Genomic DNA, 22,981 nt, shown 5'->3' on the forward strand with positions numbered 1-22,981 from the left:
AAAATATAAGTGAAGATCAATGTAGTAAAACAATTAAGTAGCTATGTGAGGACTATCTCTCTCAATAAATATTTTGAGATCTAAGATTCATTTCAAACAGCAAACAAAACAAAAAATACACTCCAAGAATAGGACATATCATGTGGACAGATAAAAACTTAGGCTCAACATAGGCTAACCGATATTTGTTGATGAAGAGAGGTGGGATGTGTAGCATCCCCAAGCTTAGATTCTTGAGACTTGTTGTGATATTTACTTGGTTTTCCTTGGGATCCCCATGCTTGATCTTTTGTATCTCATTCAATCCTCTCATATCCCGGTTTCACCTAAGTCTCAAAAACTCCATCCACAAAAACTCAAAAAGAACTCATGAGATAGGTTAGTACCCATAGGAATAAATCAACAATTCATGTACTGCAAAGACAAGTTGCGTAATATTTTCAAATATTAGGTAATGTATACTATCATTTCCACAATTTACATCCACTAATATAAGCCAAGAAAACTTAAGGATAAATAGATAACAAAACAAAGGCAGAATATGTCAAAACAGAACAATCTGTAGAAATCTATTTAAACAGCGTACTTATGTACCTACAAAACTTCTGAAAATTTAGTACATGATAAATAATTTGTATGAAAGTATTGTGTAAAAAAATTCAGAAACTTTCCACGTTCCAGTAAAATATGATAATTCAAATACTACAGCAAATGTTTCTATTTTTGTACAACACACATCACACATGCAATTCAAGCATTCTAAAGGCAATTCTTGCAACTTTTTTTATTAAAAATATATAAATAATATCTAACAGAGAAAAACAAAATAAAATGATGCTCCAAGCGAAACACATATTGTGTGACGAATAAAAATATATCTCTAAGTAAGATATACCGGTAGTGTTGAAGACGAAAGAGGGGATGCCTTCCGGGGCATCCCCAAGTTTAGACGCTTGAGTCTTCCTTGGATAAACCTTGGGGTGCCTTGGGAATCCCAAGCTTAGGTTCTTGCTTCTCCTTATTCACCTTATATCCGTATCACACCCAAAACTTGAAAACTTCAATCACACAAAACTTAACAAAACTTCGTGAGATGGGTTAGTCTAATAAAGATAGATCATTCATTTAGGTACTGCCATGACAAGAGTCATAATTGTGCTCACATAATACCTATTGTACTCAATCATTCCCATAATTAATATCACCAAATATAAGCTATCGAAATATTAAAATAAGCAAACTATGCATGCAAAACTGAACCTGTGAAAAACAAAACAGTCTTTGAATATCTGAATGAACACCATACTTGTACGACTCTAAAAATTATAAAAAAAAAACTAGGAAAATGTAGAAAATTGCCATAGCAATACAGTGTAAAAAATTCAGATTTTTTGATGCTCCACTAAATCACATAATTCATATAATAGACGCAAAAGTTTTAGTTTTTGCACAGAATCAAATCAACAAGTATCCACACTATCCCAAAGGTTTTACTTGGAACTTTATTAAAATAGAAGACACAAAACATGATTAATATGGTAGCTTAATCATGTTAACACACACAAATTGAGAGGAAAGGTGTTGGGTTATGTCCCAACAAGCGCTTTTCTTTAATGCCTTTGAGGTAGGCATGATCATTTCAATGATGCTCACATAAAAATAGTAATTGAAATATGCAAGAAGGCATCATGAATCACATGACAAGCACATTTAAGTCTAACCCACTTCCTATGCATAGGAAAGGAGGAAACTTGATATTATTGCAATTCTTACAAGCATATGTTCCTCTATCATAATAGTTTTGAGTAGCATCATGAAGGAATTCAACAATATAACTATCAAATGAAGCATTCTTTCCATGATCTACAAGCATAGATTTTTTATTACTACCCACACAAGAAAATTTCTTATCATTCATAATAGTTGGAGCAAACTCGGCAAAAATAACTATCATGAGATACTTGATTGATGTAATCCAAATTAAAATTAAAATCATGATGACAAGTTTCATGGTTATCATTATTACTTATAGCATACATGTCATCACATTAATCATCATATATAGCAACTTTGTTGTCATAGTCAATTGAAATCCTGTTTCATCATTATTACAATAAGATTCAACACCCTCAAAAATAGTGGGATCATTAGTACCTAGAGTTGACACTCTTCCAAACCCAGTTTATTCAATATAACCATCATAAATAGGATTCATGCTTTCATCATAATAAATTTTCTCATCAAAACTTGGGGGACTAAGAATATCATCTTCATCAAACATAGCATCCCCAAGCTTGTGGCTTTGCATATCATTAACATCATGCATATTCATAGAATTCATACTAACAATATTACTATCATGCTCATCATTCAAGGAATTCACATTGAGCATTTTTATAAATTCTTCCTCTAACAATTGAGAACAATTTTCCTAACCATCGTTATCACGAAATACATTAAAAAGATGAAGCAATTGAGGCAACCTAAACTCCATTTTTTGTAGTTCTATTTTATAAAACCAAACTAGTGAAAAACAAGAAACTAAAAGATTTAATTGCAAGATATAAAGATATACCTTCAAGCACTCACCTCCCCGACAACGGCGCCAAAAAAAGAACTAGATGTATACTATGCAACTTTATTCTCATAAACGTTGTTGGGCCTCCAAGTGCAGAGTTTTGTAGGACTGCTAAATTTCCCTCAAGTGGATGACCTAAGGTTTATAAATCTATGGGAGGTGTAAGATGAAGATGGTCTCTCTCAAATAACCCTGCAATCAAATACAATAAATCTCTTGTGGCCATACACACCCAATACAATAGCAAATTGTATAGGTGCACTAGTTTGGCGAAGAGATGGTGATACAAGTGTAGTATGGATAGTAGAAATATATTTTTGTAATCTAAATAAATAAAAACAGCAAGGTAGCAAGTGTGAGACAGCGAGCAAAAAGTTGTATAAATGCTTGGAAGCAAGGCCTAGGTTTCATACTTTCACTAGTGAAATCTCTCAACAATGCTAACATGGTACAAATCATATGGTTATCCCTCACCATGCAACAAATGATCACTCCATAGTCCCTATTAGGAGAGCACATAATAAGAAGTTTTTGTAGGCAGCGAACCACCTCAAAGTTATCCTTGTCGATCAATCTATTGGGTAGTTCCTATAGGGGTCACAAACAGCCCTAGAGTTCCTAGTAAAATAACACTTATGATACATATCAATCAACCCTAATGTCACCTAGATACTCCAATGTCATCACAAGTATCCATGGGTTAATTATTCTAAATGCATCAAACAATTTCATATTCATGATATTAAATCCAACACAAAGAACTTCAAGGAGTACCCAAGATTTCTATCTGAGAAATTAGGATGAAGACGTGCAATAAGCCCCTATGCATAGGTCCCCAAAGTCACCGCAATCTGCAAGTTCATGCCATAACATTTATCAAGTGAATCAATTGAATACCCCATTATCGCCACGGGTATCCACATGCTAGACCTACATCAATTGTTTTCAAATACAATATTCGATCCAACATAACAAAATCTCAAAGGGAAATATCCAATCCATCACATCAAGATAGCAAGGGACGAACACCATATTATCCAACTATATTAACAAAGCTCATGATACATCAAGATCGTGACATCTCAAGAACACGAGAGAGAGCGATCAAACACATAGCTACTGGTACATACCCTCAACCCCGAGGGTGAACTACTCCCTCCTCGTCATTGGACACCGCAGGGATGATGGAGATAGCCACTGGTGATGATTTCCCTCTCCGTCAGGGTACTGGAAAGGCTCCAACTGGTTTTTCTTTAATACAGAGAGTTCTTGCAGAGGAGTGGAAGTTCTCTCCTAATTTCTGAGGGTTTTGGTATATATAGGATTTTTTAGTGTTGGAATTACGCCAAACGGAGCCACGTGGGGACCACCACACAACAGGGCGCGACTAGTGGGGTGGTCATGCCATGTGGCCTCGTAGACCATAGGTGGATCTCCTATGGTGGTTCTTCGCTCCAATATTCCTCATATGTTCCATAAAAATCATCAAAAAGTTTCACGCGATTCCGAGAACTTCCATTTTCTGCAAAAAAAACACCACGGTAATTGTGTTGAAAACATCGTCAGCCTAGGTTATTTCTAGTTAATCATATAAAGTGTATCTAAACCATATAAAATTATTGTAAGTATAGATAAATATGACATGAATACTTAATAAATTATCGATACGTTGGAGACCTATCCGTATACAATTGTCAGCGATTGCTGAAATCATCAACGGTCGGTTTCGTAGTTTAGTCCATGTGTACTATAATTTGTTCTATTTGCACAACATCTATGTTGCGCCTACGGAACAACAACATATGTACTGCTGATGAAGTCCATGCTCGCCGAAGGTTCTTGTAGTACAGCCTTGACCCGCCCCCGCTTGTTAGTCGCCTCATCCTCCATCGGAAAAGGAGGCGATCCTCGGCGATGGCCCTTATAGAGACCGGAGGAGAAGGTGGAGAACTAATGGAGAACTTGGGAGCGAGGCAGGATGTGGGTGAAGGTAAAAGGGCTTGATTCCCGGTGAGCCAGCTACGCTTCCATGGCGGACTGCTCGCACATGTCCGTCTGAGCATGTGCGGCGGACTGCTCACACGTGTCCCGTCTAATCAAACCTGCACTCATAGCACCTCCTAGCCAATAAAATAAGGGGGACGCATGGCGGCATGTAAATGGATAGTGCAACACATACGTTTTTTTATTATTAATAATCGTGTTTGTGAACTTACCATTTCTTCCTCTGTCCCGTCTTGTCACCGCGTTGCCGCCCAAGGAATCCAGTGCACGCTTCAGCACCGCACATGCGTTTCTTTTGGCCATGTTCCCGCGTGCAACCACGCAGGTTCCTGTGCAAAAAGCTTCCCCATAGGCACAGGGCGCGGCAGGGCCGCCGAGCAACATAGTCATCTCACCGTCGAGAGGTTGGAGCATGCCGAACAAGAAGATCATAGGTGGTTCTCCATAGAGCAAAACATGCACATCTGTGCCAAGAGGGCAAGGCGCACTGCACAACAAGACCGATGGAGGGCCACGGAGCGAGAGATGCGTCGCGCGGTAGAGCAAGAGCGATTCCATCCCTGCTTGCTTGTTGTCCCACCCGACATGATGTTGCAGTTGTGTCCACAACGAGTCAGTAACCCGAATTCTCGCTAGGAATTGGCAGCGGCCATCTGCGTCGTACATGCACTAGAGCTTGACTTCATCGTACTTGCACCGGACGCCTGTCGCGCCATTCGGATGGGCCGTGTCGTTTGCCTTGTCTGGGGCCGCCTCGATGCCAATGGGCTTGTCAGTAGGCTCGAGCGCCTCCTTGGCCGAGGTGTCCCGGGGATATTAGTAGAAGAAAATGGTTGTCACATCCTCGAGATGGTAATCTCTGATGAAATAGCCAGCTTGGAGCTAGATCATGTTCTAGCTATACCGCGAGCGTGTCAACCGCATGGACGAATGCCTGACCGAGTTTAGGTAGAGTCAAGAGCTTCCGTAGTTCAGGGCGGTAGTCATGTCTGCATTTTATTTTGTTGAATCATTTTGATGTCGATCCCAATGTCTGGACAACAGTCATAATATTGGTATGTTTTGATGTATGGATGATTTACGTTCTATTGTTATGTTTCAATATGTTTAATAGCTATAGCCATAAAATGAGTATGAAGCAGATAGAAAATTGAAACTAATAATATATATTAATTGTTCAATCGCTCACTGTAGAGATCATACATATATCATCACATATACTTGATGATAGTACTTAACTATATGTACAATGAATAAAAACTAAACTAATAATAACCCCTCGTTGAGCGGGGAGCAATAAAGTGACAGCCTCTCACAAGAAGCCCCCTCGTGCACGACGGCTTCCCAACACACAGGGAGTTCGTAGCCTCCTCCTCCTTCTAGTGCTCCACGTATCGATCGGCCTCTTGCTGGCAGAGGGGCCCGACAATGCAAGACATTTCACTTGGCGCCCATGATAGCTCTTTGGTGGTGGCATGCTCGAGCTTATCGGCCCATGCCCACGAAGTGGTGAGGCGCCTAGCGTCTCTGGCTTTCGTTGCATGTTACCGACCATCTTCATACACCTCCTCTGCTCATCGACTCACCCACTGCCAAAGGTCCAGCTTATCCTTTTCTGATGTGCCCCTAAGGGTATTCCAGGCCGCAAGGTCCCTGGCACGCTCCTGAGCCCACTCCTTCTTGAATGCCACCTGCGTGTCTCTCTCAGCCGGCGGCAGCGCCTTCCACAAAGCTAGATTGTAGTGGCCCCAAAACCAATCTTCGGTTGGGGGTCTAGCGCGATTTCATGTGGGGGCACGACGGGGTCCTCTTCGTCGTTGCACTGCGCCCTGTCCTCGTGGTGTGGTGCCTCCTCCTCTGCTTGTGCACACACCGGTCGCGCCATGGCAGAGTTTTGTGCGAGGGGTGAGGGAGAGTGATGAAAGAATACAGGCGGTATGACGTCTTGACGGGCAACATTTATAGGCGGTTGGAATCATGATCGATGCGAGTAGAAAAGAGGAGGGGCGGGGGGATACTGCAACGGATGCGTAGGCCACTGGAATTCAATGGCTCAATTGCACACGATTGTTGAGTCAAAAGTCATGTGTGACTTAACATCACCGACGGTTCCCAATGCATGACTGCGTGGGATTAATAGCCTACGAAAATTACTTTCAAAACTCGAAACGCAAAATAGAGTACCTATCATATGGGACCCGATTGTCTTGCCAAATATGTACATTTTCTATCCAAATGTAATGCATGTGTGTCATTTGTGTTACTACTAACTTATTATACTCTGATAATATTGCAAAATCTAATAATAAATACTTTTGTGTGACTCAAATATGAAGAAAAATTCCATGTCATCTTGGTGCCATGTATTTAAGATAATTTTGTATTACCACAAATTTAAAAACCTATGTTATTTAATATGATTGTTGTGTTACGGAAGCAAGTATAGTACTTTAACCACGACATCTTGGCCCCATGTGAGGAAATCATGTAGATTTTCATGTACTTTAGAGATTTTTTATTTTTTGAATTTAGAAATCTAGATTCTCAATGCTTATGTCTAAATCATTACTCAAGATGTTTGGAAATCCTTCAAATTTACTACATGGGGCATATATAAAGAAGCAAGTAGTACGTAAATATGCTTTTCCAAGCACATTTTGCTTCATCTCTCATGTTTAAGTGTTTCAATTCTAAACTATGGCCATTAAATTTCTAGAAATTAACTTAACGTATAAAAAAGCCAATAGAACGCCTTAATTTTTCTAGTTTTAGGATGTCGGTCGTATTCGTGCATTGTAACAATGAAAAAAACTAGACTGAATGAGGCATCAATTTGTAGTTCGTCATCACACAAGGCCCAGCATTCCCTCCCAGAACCACGAGCCTTGGTGTGATGCTCCGGTTTATGAGAGGCGTGTGTTAAAGCTTATCCTGAACAAGTCGTTACTTTAACCACGACATCTTGGCCCCATGTTGGAAAATCATGTAGATTTTCATGTACTTCAGAGCATTTCTATAATTTTTTGAATTTAAAACCTAGATTCTCAATGCTTGTGTCCAAACCATTACTCAAGATGTTGGGAAGTCCTACAAATTTATTGCACGTGGCATATATACGGAAGCAAGTAGTACGTAAATATGATTTTTTTCCAGCAGTTTTTGCTTCATCTTGCATGTTCGTATGTTCTAGTTCTGAACTATGGACATTACATTTCTAGAAACTAATTAATGTATAAAGATGCCAATAGAATGACATTTTTTTTAAAATTTAGTATGTTGGTCGTATTCATGCATTGTAACGAGGACTGAAAAGCTAGGCTGAATGAGGCAATGATTGGCGGTTCGTCATCACACAAGGCTCCATGTTCCCTCCCGATACCACGAGCCTCAGTCTAATGCTCCGGTTTATGAGAGGCATGTGTCAAAGATTATCTTGGACAAGTCGTTACTTTGACCACGACATCTTGGCCACATGTCGAGAAATCATGCCGATTTTCATGTACTTCATTGCATTTTTTGAATTTAAAAACCTAGGCTCTCAATGTTGTGTTCAAACCGTTATGCAAGATGTTGGGAACTCATTCAAATTTATTGCACATGGAATATACATATACGAAAGCAAATAGTACATAAATATGATTTTTCCAGCAGTTTTTGATTCATCTTGCATGTTCATGTGTTTCAGTTTTGAATTATGGCCGTTCAATTTCTAGAAACTACCTTAATGTATAAAAATGTCAACCGAACCCCGAAAATGTCCAAATTTCAGGATGCCAGTCGTATTCGTGCATTGTAACGTTGAAAGAAAAGCTAGGCCGAATGACGCAGCGCCTAGCAAATTGTCATCGAACAAGGATCAATGTGTTGGGAACGTTGCATGAGAAACAAAAAAAATCCTACGCACACGAAGACCTATCATGGTGATGTTCATCTACGACAGGGAGATCGGATCCACATACCCTTGTAGATTGCTAAACGGGAAGCGTTAAGAAACGCGGTTGATGTAGTGAAACAGCTTCGTGATTCAAATCATCGCCGTCCTACGATCCGTCCCGATCTAGCACCGAACGTACGGCACCTCCGCGTTCAGCACACGTACAGCTCGATGACGAGCTCCGCCTTCTTGATCCAGCAAGAGAGACGGGGAAGTAGATGAGTTCTCCGGCAGCGTGACAGCGTGTCGGTGATGGTGATGATCTATTCTTGCAGGGCTCCGCCCGAGCTCCGCAGAAAATCGATCTAGAGGAAGAAGTACGAAGTAAAGGTTTACGGTTGCACATGACAAAGTTGTGTCTCAAAAACCCTAAAACCTCTAGTATATATAGGAGGACGGGAGGGGCTAGCCTTGGGGCTCAAGGGAGCCCCTAGGGCGTCGGCCGAAGGGAAGAGGAGGGACTCCCACTCCAATTCGGTTTGGAAGGTGGAGTCCCTTCCTTCCTTCCCACCTCCTTCTTCTTCTTTTTTCTTTCTCCTTAGATTTTTTCCCTTAGCCGAAATGGCCCTATTCGGCTGGCCTCACCAGCCCACCAAAGGCTGGTGCGCCACGCATGGTCTATTAGGTTCTCTCCCAGGTGGGTGGCCCCTCCCGGTAAAAACCCGGAACCCATTCGTCACTCCCGGTACACTCCAGCAATGCCCGAAATCTTTCCGAAAGCCAAATGAAACAATCATATATATCAATCTTAGTTTCCGGACCATTCCGGAAACCCTCGTGACATCCGTGATCTCATCCGGGACTCCGAACAAACCTTCAGTCACCAACACCTATAACTCAACTATACCGAAACGTCACCGAACCTTAAGTCTACAAACCTTGCGGGTTCGAGAACTATGCAGACATGACCTGAGACACTCCCCGTTCAATATCCAATAGTGGGACCTGGATGTCCATATTGGATCCTACATATTCTACGAAGATCTTATCGGTTGAACCTCTGTGCCAAGGATTCATATAATCCCGTATACCATTCCCTTTGTCCTTCGGTATGTTACTTGCCCGAGATTTGATCGTCGGTATCCCTATACCTATTTCAATCTCGTTACCGTAAAGTCTCTTTACACATTCCGTAATACAAGATCCCGTGACTAACACTTTAGTCACATTGCTTGCAAGGCTTATACGTGATGTTGTATTACCGTGTAGGCCCTGAGATACCTCTCTGTCACACAGAGTGACAAATCCCAGTCTTGATCCATGCTAACTCAATGGACACCTTCGGAGATACGTGTAGAGCACCTTTATAGTCACCCAATAACGTTGCGACGTTTGATACACACAAGGTATTCCTCCGGTGTTAGTGAGTTACATGATCTCATGGTCATAGGAATGCATACTTGACACGCGGAAAACAATAGCAACAAAATGACACGATCACATGCTACGTTTATAGTTTGGGTCTTGTCCATCACATCATTCTCCCAATGATGTGATCCAGTCATCAAGTGACAACACTTGCATATGGTCAGAAAACCTTAACCATCCTTATCAACTCGCTAGTCAACTAGAGGCTTACTAGGGACATAGTTTTGTCTATATATCCACACATGCATTTATGTTTTCATTCAATGCAAATATAGCATGGATAATAAACGATTATCTTGAAACAGGAAATATAATAACTATTTTATCATTGCCCTTAGGGCATATTTCCAAGAGTCTCCTACTTGTACTAGAGTCAATAATCTAGTCTCACATCACTATGTGATTTACATTGGAATGAATCTAACACCCATCCAGTTCTGGTGGTGATCATGCTTCGCTCATGGAAGAGGTTTAGTCAGCGGATCTGCAACATTCAGATCCATGTGCACTTTGCAAATATTTACGTCCTCTCCTTTGACATAGTCGCGGATCAGGTTAAAGCGTCGCTTGATGTGTCTGGTATTCTTGTGAAACCTTGGTTCCTTGGCTAGAGCAATGGCACCAGTGTTGTCACAGAATAGAGTTATTGGATTTAGTGTGCTCGGCACAACTCCAAGATCCGTCATGAACTGCTTCATCCATACACCCTCCTTAGCCGCCTCCGAGGCAGCCATGTACTCTGCTTCACATGTAGAATCTGCTATGACGCTTTGCTTGGAACTGCACCAGCTTACCACACCCCATTAAGAATAAATACGTATCTAGTTTGAGACTTAGAGTCATCCGGATCAATGTCAAAGCCTGTATTGACGTAACCCTTTACGACAAGCTCTACGTCACCTCCATAAACGAGAAACATTTCCTTAGTCCTTTTCAAGTACTTCAGAATATTATTGACCGCCGCCCAGTGTTCCACTCCTAGATCACTTTGAAACCTGCCTACCATACTTATGGCCAGGCTGACATCTGGTCTTGTGCACAACATTGCATACATGATAGACCCTATGGCTGAAGCATAGGGGACAGTACTCATCTTTTCTCTATCTTCTGCAGTCACTCGACATTGAGTCTTACTCAACTTTATACCTTGTAACATAGGCAAGAACCCTTTCTTGGATTGTTCCATTTTGAACTTCTTCAAAACTTTCTCAAGGTATGTGCCTTGTGAAAGTCCTATCAGGCATCTCGATCTATCTCTATACATCTTAATACCTAATATGTAAGCAGCTTCTCCTAGGTCTTGCATTGAAAAAAAATTGTTCAAGTAATCCTTTGCGCTCTCCAAAAACTCCACATTGTTTCCAATCAGCAATATGTCATCCACATATAATATTATAAATGCTACAGAGCTCCCACTCACTTTCTTGTATATACAAGATTCTCCAACAACTTGTATAAACCCAAACGCCTTGATCACCTCATCAAAGCGCATATTCCAACTCTGAGATGCTTGCACCAGTCCATAAATGGATCGCTGGAGCTTGCATACTTTGTTAGCATTCTTTGGATCGACAAAACCTTCGGGTTGCATCATATATAACTCTTCCTTAAGAAACCCATTAAGGAACGCCGTTTTGACATCCATCTGCCAGATTTCATAATCGAAAAATGCAGCTATTACTAACATGATTCGGACGAATTTAAGCATCGCTACCGGTGAGAATGTCTCATCGTAGTCAACTCCTTGCACTTGTGAAAAACCCTTTGACACAAGTCGAGCTTTATAAACGGTCACATTACCGTCCGCGCCCGTCTTCTTCTTAATGATCCATTTGTTCTGAATAGCCTTGCGACCTTCAGGTAATACTTCCAAAGTCCATACTTTGTTTTCATACATAGATCCTATCTCGGATTGCATGGCCTCTAACCATTTGATGGAATCTGGGCCCACCATTGCTTCTTCATAATTCGCAGGCTCATTGTTGTCTAACAACATGATAGATAAGACAGGATTCCCGTACCACTCAGGAGCAGTACGTGATCTTGTCGACCTGCGAGGTCCGACAGTAACTTGATCCGAAGCTTCATGATCATCATCATTAGCTTCCTCCTCAACTGGTGTTGCCTCGACAGAGATTTCCCTCTGCCCTGCGCCACCATCCTATTGGAGCAGAGGTTCCACAAGCTCATCAAGTTCTATCTTTCTCACACTCAATTCTTTTGAGAGAAACTCTTTCTCAAGAAAAGCTCCGTTCTTAGCAACAAACACTTTGCCCTCGGATCTGAGATAGAAGGTGTACCCAACTGTCTCTTTTGGGTAACCTATGAAGACGCACTTTTCTGCTTTGGGTTCCAGCTTTTCAGGCTGAAGCATTTTGACATAAGCATCGCATCCCCAAACTTTAAGAAACGACAACTTTGGCCTCTTGACATGCCATAGCTCATACGGTGTCGTCTCAATGGATTTTGGTGGTGCCCTATTTAAAGTCAATGTATCTCTCTCTAATGCATAACCCCAAAACGATAATGGAAAATCGGTAAGAGACATCATAGATCGCACCATATCTAACAAAGTACGATTACGACGTTCGGACACACAATTACGTTGTGGTGTTCCAGGCGGTGTCAACTATGAAATGATTCCACATTGTCTTAAGTGAGCACCAAACTCGAAACTCAGATATTCGCCCCCTCGATCAGATCGTAGGAACTTGATCTTCTTGCTAATATGATTTTCAACTTCACTCTGAAATTGTTTGAACTTTTCAAACGTTTCAGACTTGTGCTTCATCAAGTAGATATATCCATACCTACTCAAATCATCAGTGAAGGTGAGAAAATAATGATATCCGCCGCGTGCCTCTACACTCATTGGCCCGCACACATCAGTATGTATGATTTCCAACAAGTCACTTGCACGCTCCATTGTTCCAGAGAACGGAGTCTTAGTCATCTTGCCCATGAGGCATGGTTCACACGTGTCAAGTGATTCAAAATCAAGTGACTCCAAAAGCCCATCGGCATGGAGTTTCTTCATGCGCTTTACACCAATATGACCTAAGCGGCAGTGCCACAAAAAGGTGGCGCTATCATTGTTAACTCTACATCTTTTGGTCTCAATGTTATGGATATGTGTGTCATCACAATCAAGATTCAATATGAACAAACCCCTCACATTGGGTGCATGACCATAAAAGATATTACTCATATAAATAGAACAACCATTATTCTCTGACTTAAAAGAGTAACCGTCTCGCAATAAACAAGATCCAGATATAATGTTCATGCTTAACACATGCACTAAATAACAATTATTTAAGTTCATAACTAATCCCGATGGTAAATGAAGTGAGACTGTGCCGACGGTGATTGCATCAACCTTGGAACCATTACCCACGCGCATCGTCACTTCATCCTTCGCCAGCCTTTGTTTATTCCACAGTTCCTGCGTAGAGTTGCAAATGTGAGCAACAGAACCGGTATCAAATACCGAGGCACTACTATGAGAGTTGGTTAGGTACACATCAATAACATGTATATCACATATACCTGGTTTGGCGTTTGCCGCCTTCTTATCATCTAAATACTTGGGGCAGTTGCGCTTCTAGTGACACATTCCCTTGCAATAATAGCACTCAGTTTCCAGCTTAGGTCCAGCCTTGGGTTTCTTCGTCGGAGGGGCAACAGTTTTGCCGCTCTTCTTGGAGTTACCCTTCTTGCCTTTGTCGTTTCTCTTGAAACTAGTGGTCTTATTGACCATCAACACTTGATGTTCTTTCCGGATTTCCGACTCCGTGACTTTCAATGTCGCAAATAACTCGTCGAGTGACTTATTGTCACATCCCTAACCCTTAACCAAGATAGCATTGTGCTCATGTCTTCTTTGCATTTGCATCTAAGAAGTTTCAACAAAAACAACAAAGTGGCAAAGGAAAAACTCAAAACCCTAGCCACCATTTCAATTAAAGGAAATTTCAACTAGTTCAAAATCAATGAACCCAAAATGGCCTCAAGAAATGTTCAAACTTTCTGATAAATCATGAAAGTAAATGAGCATTGGAGAAAACTATTTTCTTGACACTTTAAGCATTTTAAATAAATGCAAAAGCCACTGGTTTCAAATTTAAAAATTTGAAATCAGAAACTATAATTTTCCAAAAATGTTGAAAGTCTTGGAAATGAGTGGGGATATTATAACAAATATTTCAGGAGGTCAAAATCAGTTTTTACCTTTTGTTTTGGAGCTGAAATAATTAGCAAAGTAATAAATAGCAAAACAGAAAAACCAAAAAAGAGAAAATGGGAAAAGCTTACCTGATGCCCAAGCCAGGCCCAGCCCATCTCGCCGCTCGTCCCCTTCCCCGCGCCAGTAGGCAGCAGGAGGTGGCCGCCGCCTCCTCCGGCGCGGCCACGCACCTGCGTGCCTGCCTGGCCGCCGGTTCGCGCTGGCGACGACGGGGATAAGCTCCCCAGAGCCTCCCCTATCCATTCCCCGCCTCGGTTCTCCTCCTCCGCCTGGATCCCCTCCTTCTCCCTGCTGCCGCCATTAGGGTCGAGCTCGAGCTCGAGCTAGCCGTGCCCCTGGCCATAGGATCCCCTTCGCGAGCACGCCATTAGCTCCGCCTCGTCGCCCTGGTCATTCCTGCAGAAGCCGAAGCTTCCTCGCGCCCTGCAACGCCCGCAACGCCGTCGTCTTCTTCCTCCGGCCGCCGGACATCTCCCGTCGATTCGTCGCCCCCAGGCCTTCCCCGAGCCGTCTGAGCTCTTCTCTGCACTCCCTATGAGCATACGGTGGTTTGCCCTAAGTTTTCCCCGTCGATCCCCTCCTCTAGCCCTAGTTTCACCGGAGCCCGACGAGCACCACCGCTGCCGCTCGTCGCCGGTAGCCCTCCGATGTCCAGCTCGTCCTCCCGAGAGCACCAGCAGCTCCAGGACGACGCGTAGATGCCGTAGCAGCTAAGAACTAAGCGTGGATCCCTCTGATTCAAAGCCCCCGACGTCGCCCGAGTTTCGGCCGCCGCTCCGGCTCGTCGCCGACGCCTCTTCCGGCAACCCTAGCCTCCCCAGATGGTCCTGCCAGATCGGCCACTTCGCGGGCTTGCTGTAGCTGCCAACCGCGTGCGTTTTCGTGCCGTGCAGCGCCGTCTAGGTCGCCTCCGGCGAGCCCTCCGCCGCGGGTTTGGTCGCCGGCGACCACCCTCCGGTGGCCGTCGACGTGGCCGGCCATTAGGGCCTAATCGCCCTCCCCTGAGTCGCTGCCAGGCCCCACGCCTGGTCAAACCCCAATTAGGGGCTGGTCAGCGCGGGATTAATCCCAGAGAGGCTGACCAGTGGGGGCCCCCTGTCAGGTTTGACCTGCACAGGTCGGCTGACTTGCTGACGTCAGCCTGATGCAATAAATGGAATTTCCAGTATAAAAATAATTCAGGAAATTGCTAAAAATTGCAAAAATCATAGAAATTAATCTGTAACTCCAATGAAAATAATTTATATATGAAAAAGTATCAAAAAAATTCAAGGATTCTGATTATGCTATTTTCAACTATGTTTGAAAAAGTTACAGAACCCTAAATTGTGAAATAAGGAATAATTCAATTCTTTTAATCACTTTATAAATGGAATTTGCAAAAATATCCAAATTTCATTATAAATACAATGATCACACACTGCCCTAGGGGTAAAACAGTACCATAACATGACATTTCATGCATGTTAACATTAGGTTGATCTGAGCATCAGGTCGAATCAATTAAACCGGTATCCGGGAATACCCGTTTGAATTGCTATTCGAATGTGATTCAAATCAACTCTAAACCTAAAACATCTTGATTATAATAACTTATCACCTGCATTCTCATGCCATGCTCATGCATCATTTTGATTGCATATGGTTGTTATTGAATGTTGCCATTCCTTTCGGTAGGCTCCGCACCCCCGGATTCCACCGAATATCCGTCCGACGGATATCGTTCCTCCTCTGAGCAACAAGGCAAGCAACCCTTTTGATCATCCCGATAACACCTATGTTCTTGCTCCTGCACCTATTTAATGCATTAGGATCAAATGCTTCAACTGCTTTTGCCACGATAGTTGGACCCACTTCCTTTGCATGACTTAACCTTGTCACAGTAAATAGCCGAACCTTGCAACCTAGCATACCTGGTAGTTGCTTGAGCTATGATGTGCCTTATCCTGCTATGCATGCTATGCTTAGAGTTGTGTATGGTCTGTCATCTGGGAGATGAGCAGAAATGTGGAATGTGTTCGGTGAGCAAAGGTCGTGTGTTGAACTTGATTTGGTAAAGGTACCGGTGAAAGGCTGTGTAGGAGTACATGGCGGGTTGTTTCATTGGAGCCGTCCTTAGGAACTGAGTTCCGTGTATGTAATCCAAGACTAGATACTACCACATGCTGGGCCCTGAAATATGACCCCGCTCGGCCTATTAATCGCGTAGTACTCGGTCCAGGAGTTGCAAGTAGTTTCTGGTGTTTATAGTAATGCTGGAGGCCGTGCATGGTGCTGACCTGAGAGGTGGACCGTGATGCGGTAGGCAGTGGCACGGTGTACCAAGTGGCACCCGGATGGTGGGCTTGGGAACCCTGCGCACATCGTTTGAGGCCGTGGCGGAAACCTCGGCCGGACTTCCGTACGGGTTACTCTCAGATAGGCGATAAACCTGGACTAGGTACTAGTGTGATTAACGGTCGTGGCCGACTCCCTCGCTGGGCTTCCGCTTGAAGGTTGCCGAGGTGCATGACGTGCACATGGCGATAAGTGGCGGGAGCGTGTGTGACGAAGTACACCCCTGCAGGGTTATGATCTATTCGAATAGCCGCGTCCGGGGATATGGACTACTTGGAGACATATGTTGTTCATAGATAACTTCAATGGCTACTCATAAAATTGTCAAGATAAGCGTGAGTGTCGTGGACGGCATTTCCGTATGGAGACGGAATGATTCCACGATAGTGTATTGTTGTGGTGTTAGTGGACTCGTGTGCGAGAAATCAAGTTGTCAAAACTAATTTCAAAAGCAAGTTGTCTAGCCACGAGTCAAATGCTGGCTTTCCGCATGAACCCCACAATACCTTCTTGATACCTTGCATGAGTAGTTAGTCATCCTGAAGTCTTGCTGAGTACCTTCGTACTCATGTTTGCTTAATAAATGTTGCAGAGGTTGCTAATGACCCTAATGGAGGGTTCTTCGTAGACATCGACGACGATGAGTAGCTGGTGTCCCAGCTACGATCTGGCCCTACGTCGGCTCTGTAGTATAGTCAGGCCATGTGCCTTCTAGTTGCTCTGTCTGTACCCAGACAGTTTATAACTCTTCCGCTGGCTTGTATTGTATGACTGCTATTATGGGTCGTGAGACCCTTAATGTGTAATGATATGTGTGTGGCTCTTCCGAGCCTCTTAAATAAAGCTGGTATGTTTATGGTTATGTTGTGATGCCATCGATGTATCTATACATATCGGTATGGCATGCGTACGTGTGTCGTACTTGATATGTATGGGGTTCGAATACCTAGTCGTGAACTTTAGTAGCACTCCTTACAAGGAAATGCCCCTTTGTGATCCAACGAGCCTTGGTAGTTCGCTACTGCTCCGGACACATTGGTTGACCGGCATGTGTCCTTCTTAGCTGCTGTGTCTGTCCCCTTTGGGGAAATGTCACGCGACGTAATGGAGTCCTTGTAGCTTGCTACGACTCGTCTACGTTCGTTGATGACCGACACCTGCTTTGTTGGGTCATGTATGCCTGTCCTTGTGTGGAACTGCCACTTTAGTTTATGACTAGACATGTCGATCCGGGTTCTTTGACATTGGAATGCTAGCGACACTATCGCATACATGAGTCAAAAGACGCAAACGGTCCCGGCTAAGGTAAGGCTGCAGCCGTGGAGTTAACCGTGCGTGAGACCACAAAGGTATGCGATGTGTTACAGGCTGGATTCCTATGGCTTAGGATCGGGGTCCCGACAGCGTTGGTATCAGAGCCTGACTGACTGTAGGATTACTAAGCCAAACTGGTCGAAGTTGAGTCTAGAATTGCTTTAGTTATATATAAGGGAATTGTTTGTGGAAGGGAACGTAACACTCTTGTTCTCTTCTCAAGATATTCTATTCTGGTCATCCTCGTCTTTTCTGCGGGAATTAAGGACTAGGTTACTCATCTTCTCCTAGGCTCGGATTTTTGATCGGTAGATTATAGGACTACGGGTCGAGAGATATTGGGTTTCTTTTATTCCTGGGAAGCAGGAAGTAAGTTTGATGATCAGAGAGTTGAACTTGATAGTTGAGTGGTGACGCTATTTCATTTTGGGTTGTCTCAAAATTTGTTTTGAGCATTTACAGCCGTTATGCTGCCCAATTTTTCATTCAGAGCTCTAATGCTTTTTGCATTACTCTCTATTTACAGATGCCTGGCCGTCCTTCTCGTCAGGTGGTACGTTTGACCAGGTGCATTGATGTACCGGGTCATACGGCCATGCTGGTCAGGGTGATGTCGGTGTGCGGTTACCGCTGGTACCCCGAGTACACGGTAGAGGAACAGTACCGAGACTTCAACCAGAGCCAGTACATCTGCACTGTTAGGGTATTTCCAGATTACCCTGGAGCGGAGAAGCCAATCCATTGGTCCTATGGGTTGGGAGTCACTGTTGACATGGCAGTACAAGATGCTGCTTATTCAATGCTGACTATCATGAGAGCGAGACATGCATTGCTGCAGAATTCAGAGTTCTGCTATGTTCCGGCCTCTCAGTCTGGCGAAGAGGGATACCTCAGTGGAGTCTATTTTGATTCCTCTATGGAGGACCCACTTCTGCAGTCCACTGTTGAGATGCTAGAGAACAGAGACAAGGATGCTCATGCTCTCCGCATGGAGCTTTACGCTACCCGTGCCCGTCTGTGGACAGCTTTGACGCAGCTGGCACCGGTAGTCCAGACAGGGTATGGAGAGATGGAGATGCTGAACCCTGTTAGGACCCATCTTCCGGCTCACGTTGACTGGCCAGCTATAGGAGGAGTCACACCTCTTCGGGAACCCCTCTTACCACTAGTCAGGGGACCAAGGCCACATCCGTGTCCTTATGGATCCCAGGGACCTCAGGCTGGAGTGTTTCCTGATCCGCAGGTTGAGCTTCCGGGTCATGGAGGTAACCTCTATGAGATGTTCTATGCGGATGCCTGAGCTATGAGCGAAAGGATAGTATGGTAGTAGCCGTATGTTCACAGTCCTACGTGACTTGTGTAGTATGGTAGTAATGTGAAACGAATTCCGGAGGCCTAGATAAATAATGTATAGGAAGCTTGTAAGCCTCTGATGAGTAGTTCCACCATTTCAGTAGTTTGCTCTTGGAGTAAGTTTGTACTGAACTATGTAAGGGTGTGTATGAACCATGGTGTATATATAACAGTTGCTTGTTACCATGTTGTTCGGATATTCATTTCCGCATTCCGTGTGTTCAGTACATTCTTAATCCATAGATAGTTTTGATATGATTTTGGTCTAAGCTATGAGTTTGTTTGTCAGGATGGTGTTCACCAGGTTGAACCGTGCCCCTGCTCATGAGCAAGGTGAGGGTAGTCAAGCGTCGCAGGAAGACCTGCCTCACCCATCTTCTCTGGTAGAAGTGATGCTTGAGGCAGAAAGAAACAAAAGGGAGACCAACCGACTGCTAGAGCGTACTGAGCAGAATACGGCTCGACAGCCTAGGAATGCTGCAGTGTCCCTCAACGACTTTGTGAAGCTGAACCCTCCAAAGTTTCATCATTCCGTCGATCCCCTCGACGCTGATGACTGGCTGTGCAGCATTTCACGCAAGATTCACTCTGCGAATGTGTCTGAGGCCGACAAGGTGACCTTTGCGGCGTATTTCCTGGAGGGACCCGCCAATCTGTGGTGGGAGAATTTTGAAGCTATGCGTCCCGCTGAACCAGTGGCCACATGGGCAGACTTCAGCGCAGCTCTTCGTCTGCACCATATTCCAGAGGGCCTGATGGACAGAAAGAGAGAGGAGTTATGTGCCTTCACTCAGGGCAAGTTGTCTGTGGATGCCTATAGCCGCGAGTTCGGTAACCTCGCCCGCTATGCAACAGAGGAGGTGTCTACTGACGTCAAGAAGCAAGCAAGATTCCGTAAGGGCCTGAGCCCTGAGCTCCGTCGAGACCTGCGCCTCCATGAGTGTGCAAGTTTTCAAGCCCTGGTCAACAAAGCGATCAGTGCCGAGACTGGTCATACTGACTTCGAAGCCACAAGGAAGCACTCCCGTGACTTTGGCTCGTCTTCTGGTTCCGTGTTTCCAAAACGCAGGCTATGGGTTCCAAACAGTTCTCTACCGCCAAGATACACTCCGAGGCCATCCTACGTGGCGCCTCAGACAAATCAGGCCAACCCTCCAGCAAAAGCTTATGGTGGTCCAGCTAGCAATGCTGCACCACGTGCCAACCAGGTGATATGCTACAAGTGTGGAGAACCAGGGCATTATTCCCGTGAGTGTCCTCAGAATGTGGGTGCCAAGCAACCCGGAAAGTCCGTCGGGCAGGCCAAGTCGGGCAAAGCTTTTTATGTGAAGCCAACTCCTGCACGTGGCCGTGTGAACTATGTGTCAGCAGAAGAAGCTACAGAGGATCCCGACGTCATGCTGGGTACGCTTCTTGTTAATCATCACCCAGCGTCCGTTCTCTTTGACACTGGGTCTTCTCATTCCTTCATTTCAGAAAGTTATGCACAGTTGCATAACATGTCATTTTGTGATATGCCAATCCCATTGGTTGTCCAAACCCCTGGTAGTAAATGGCAAACCTCTAGGATAACCTATGACAATGAAATTCTAGTAGACAGGCTAGTTTTTCTAGCCTCATTGATAGCGTTGAAATCTTCGGATATTAATATCATCTTGGGCATGGACTGGATGTCAGCTCACTATGCCAAGATTGATACTCGCTCTAGAAATGTCCAGCTTACCCATCCCTCGGGTGAGATAGTAAATGTCTCTACTCGAGTTGCCAAATGCCAACTCTATTCCCTAAATGCCAACCCTCTTCCGGCACTTGAAGACATTCCGGTAGTCAGTGACTTCCCGGATGTTTTTCCAGAGGAACTGCCAGGAATTCCACCTGACAGAGATGTAGAGTTTGTGATAGATCTTGTTCCGGGAACTGTCCCAATAGCCAGAAGACCTTATAAGATGGCACCCCTAGAGCTAGCCGAACTTAAGAAGCAATTAGATGAGGCCTTGAACAAGGGTTTCATTCGTCCTAGCTCTTCTCCTTGGGCTTGTCCCGTCCTCTACGTCAAGAAGAAAGACGAAACGGATCGGATGGTTGTAGATTACCGACCAGTTAACCTGGTCACCATAAAGAACAAGTATCCGCTCCCCATGATCAACGATCTGTACGATCAGCTCGCTGGATCCTCAGTCTTCTCCAAAATGGATTTGAGGTTGGGATACCATCAAATCAAGATTAAGAACGGGGACATTCCAAAAACGGCCTTCGTTACTCGTTATGGCCAATATGAGTACACCGTTATGTCCTTCGGTTTAACCAATGCCCCAGCCACCTTCTCTCGACTGATGAATGCAATCTTTATGGAGTATTTGGATAAATTCGTCGTAGTATAGCTCGATGATATTCTCATCTACTCCAAGAATGAACAAGAACATGCCGAGCATCTAAGGCTGGTATTGATGAAACTTCGAGAGCATCGCCTTTATGCCAAATTTTCAAAATGTGAATTCTGGTTACCAGAAGTGACCTATCTAGGCTACGTAATCTCTGGTAAGGGTATTGCTTTCAATCCCGAGAGAGTTCAAGCTGTCCTTGACTGGACTCAACCTGAATCGGTTAAGCAAGTTAGGAGTTTTCTTGGTCTAGCGAGCTATTGTCGCCGCTTCGTCGAGAATTTCTCCAAGGTTGCAAAGCCTCTGACTGAACTCCTCAAGAAGGATAAAAAGTTCGAGTGGACACCACAGTGTGAGAATAGTTTTCAGGAACTGAAAAGACGCATGACTTCCGCACCTGTGTTGCTACCACCAGATTTTCGAAGGACTTTGTTATCTATTGCGACGCCTCGCGGCAAGGATTAGGTTGCATTCTCATGCAAGATCGTCATGTGATCGCATACGCATCTCGACAGTTGCGTCCACATGAGGATAATTATCCCACACATGACCTTGAGCTTGCAGCTGTGGTCCATGCACTAAAAACCTGGCGACATTACCTTCTGGGTAATCGTTGCGAAATATTCACTGATCACCAAAGTCTGAAATGTATCTTCACCCAGCCGGATTTGAATCTCAGGCAAAGACGGTGGGTTGAGTTGATCTTGGATTACGACTTAGGGATAACTTACACCCCTGGGAAGGCCAATGTTATGGCCGATGCACTAAGTCGTAAATCTTATTGTAACAATCTGATGCTACAACAAGGTCAACCACTTCTCCATGAGGACTTTCGGAAGTTGAATCTTCATATTGTTCCTCAAGGATTCCTTTCTACCCTGGTGGCGAAGCCTACTCTTCAGGATCAAATTGTAGCTGGCCAAAAGCGTGACAAGGGTATATCACGGATCAAGGAGAATATTTTTAGCGGAAACGCTAAAGAATTTTCCATGAATGATCAAGGTGTGGTATTCTTCCAGAATCGTTTAGTGGTTCCTAAGAACCCACATCTAAGGCAGTTAATCCTTAAGGAGGCTCATGATTCCCCTCTCACCATTCATCCTGGTAGTACTAAGATGTATCAGGACCTACGCCAGAGGTTCTGGTGGACTAGGATGAAGAGAGAAATTGCTGAGTTCGTTGCTCACTGCGATGTTTGTCGTCGAGTTAAGGCAGAACATCAAAGGCCTGCTGGCACCCTTCAACCTTTAGCTATTCCTGAATGGAAATGGGATAAAGTTAGCATGGATTTCATTACCGGATTTCCCAAGACCAAGAAAGGAAATAATGCTATCTTTGTGGTCATTGACCGTCTTTCCAAAGTGGCTCATTTTCTTCCTGTTCGTGAGAGTATAACAGCTAGCCAGCTAGCAGAGTTATATATCTCTTGAATAGTGTCTCTTCATGGTGTTCCCCTGGAAATTAAC

This window comes from Hordeum vulgare, chromosome 1H (assembly GCF_904849725.1).
Source record: "Hordeum vulgare subsp. vulgare chromosome 1H, MorexV3_pseudomolecules_assembly, whole genome shotgun sequence".
Classification (NCBI taxonomy): Eukaryota; Viridiplantae; Streptophyta; class Magnoliopsida; order Poales; family Poaceae; genus Hordeum; species Hordeum vulgare.